The following is a 2,500-nucleotide window of genomic DNA, read 5'->3' as shown; positions in this document are numbered from 1 at the left end:
GAGCGAGCAGCGAGCGGCGGACAGCGAGCGAAGCGAGAGGCATCACCGTCCCTGCTATACGAAAGCCCCATCCAGCCCTGTGCCACCCGGGGGGTTCCAGGGTGCTGAGATGGCTGACATTTTGCTCCGCTCAAGATGGTCACCGCGCAACGCAAAAACAGGCCAAAAACTGGCCAAAACGGGCCAAAACTGGCCATTTTTGGCTGCGCGAGCGAGCGGCGAGCGGCGGACAGCGAGCGAAGCGAGAGGCAGCACCGTCCCTGCTATACGAAAGCCCCATCCAGCCCTGTGCCACCCGGGGGGTTCCAGGGTGCTGAGATGGCTGACATTTTGCTCCGCTCACGACGGTCACCGCGCGACGCAAGAACAGGCCAAAAACTGGCCAAAACGGCCCAAAAACGGGCCAAAACTGGCCATTTTTGGCTGCGCGAGCGAGCGGCGAGCGGCGGACAACGAGCGAAGCGAGAGGCAGCACCATCCCTGCTATACGAAAGCCCCATCCAGCCCTGTGCCACCCGGGGGGTTCCAGGGTGCTGAGATGGCTGACATTTTGCTCCGCTCACGACGGTCACCGCGCGACGCAAGAACAGCCCAAAAACAGGCCAAAACGGCCCAAAAACGGGACAAAACTGGCCATTTTTGGCTGCGCGAGCGAGCGGCGAGCGGCGGACAGCGAGCTAAGCGAGAGGCAGCACCGTCCCTGCTATACGAAAGCCCCATCCAGCCCTGTGCCACCCGGGGGGTTCCAGGGTGCTGAGATGGCTGACATTTTGCTCCGCTCACGACGGTCACCGCGCGACGCAAGAACAGGCCAAAAACAGGCCAAAACGGCCCAAAAACGGGCCAAAACTGGCCATTTTTGGCTGCGCGAGCGAGCAGCGAGCGGCGGACAGCGAGCGAAGCGAGAGGCATCACCGTCCCTGCTATACGAAAGCCCCATCCAGCCCTGTGCCACCCGGGGGGTTCCAGGGTGCTGAGATGGCTGACATTTTGCTCCGCTCAAGATGGTCACCGCGCAACGCAAAAACAGGCCAAAAACTGGCCAAAACGGGCCAAAACTGGCCATTTTTGGCTGCGCGAGCGAGCGGCGAGCGGCGAACAGCGAGCGAAGCGAGAGGCAGCACCGTCCCTGCTATACGAAAGCCCCATCCAGCCCTGTGCCACCCGGGGGGTTCCAGGGTGCTGAGATGGCTGACATTTTGCTCCGCTCACGACGGTCACCGCGCGACGCAAGAACAGGCCAAAAACTGGCCAAAACGGCCCAAAAACGGGCCAAAACTGGCCATTTTTGGCTGCGCGAGCGAGCGGCGAGCGGCGGACAGCGAGCGAAGCGAGAGGCAGCACCGTCCCTGCTATACGAAAGCCCCATCCAGCCCTGTGCCACCCGGGGGGTTCCAGGGTGCTGAGATGGCTGACATTTTGCTCCGCTCACGACGGTCACCGCGCGACGCAAGAACAGCCCAAAAACAGGCCAAAACGGCCCAAAAACGGGACAAAACTGGCCATTTTTGGCTGCGCGAGCGAGCGGCGAGCGGCGGACAGCGAGCGAAGCGAGAGGCAGCACCGTCCCTGCTATACGAAAGCCCCATCCAGCCCTGTGCCACCCGGGGGGTTCCAGGGTGCTGAGATGGCTGACATTTTGCTCCGCTCACGACGGTCACCGCGCGACGCAAGAACAGCCCAAAAACAGGCCAAAACGGCCCAAAAACGGGCCAAAACTGGCCATTTTTGGTCTGCGCGAGCGAGCAGCGAGCGGCGGACAGCGAGCGAAGCGAGAGGCATCACCGTCCCTGCTATACGAAAGCCCCATCCAGCCCTGTGCCACCCGGGGGGTTCCAGGGTGCTGAGATGGCTGACATTTTGCTCCGCTCAAGATGGTCACCGCGCAACGCAAAAACAGGCCAAAAACTGGCCAAAACGGGCCAAAACTGGCCATTTTTGGCTGCGCGAGCGAGCGGCGAGCGGCGAACAGCGAGCGAAGCGAGAGGCAGCACCGTCCCTGCTATACGAAAGCCCCATCCAGCCCTGTGCCACCCGGGGGGTTCCAGGGTGCTGAGATGGCTGACATTTTGCTCCGCTCACGACGGTCACCGCGCGACGCAAGAACAGGCCAAAAACTGGCCAAAACGGCCCAAAAACGGGCCAAAACTGGCCATTTTTGGCTGCGCGAGCGAGCGGCGAGCGGCGGACAGCGAGCGAAGCGAGAGGCAGCACCGTCCCTGCTATACGAAAGCCCCATCCAGCCCTGTGCCACCCGGGGGGTTCCAGGGTGCTGAGATGGCTGACATTTTGCTCCGCTCACGACGGTCACCGCGCGACGCAAGAACAGGCCAAAAACTGGCCAAAACGGCCCAAAAACGGGACAAAACTGGCCATTTTTGGCTGCGCGAGGGAGCGGCGAGCGGCGGACAGCGAGCGAAGCGAGAGGCAGCACCGTCCCTGCTATACGAAAGCCCCATCCAGCCCTGTGCCACCCGGGGGGTTCCAGGGTGCTGAGATG

The sequence above is a fragment of the Musa acuminata genome, unplaced genomic scaffold (genome assembly GCF_036884655.1).
Source record: "Musa acuminata AAA Group cultivar baxijiao unplaced genomic scaffold, Cavendish_Baxijiao_AAA HiC_scaffold_958, whole genome shotgun sequence".
NCBI classification, from domain to species: Eukaryota; Viridiplantae; Streptophyta; class Magnoliopsida; order Zingiberales; family Musaceae; genus Musa; species Musa acuminata.
The sequence above is the reverse complement of the archived record's forward strand: the minus strand, read 5'-3'. Positions refer to the sequence as shown.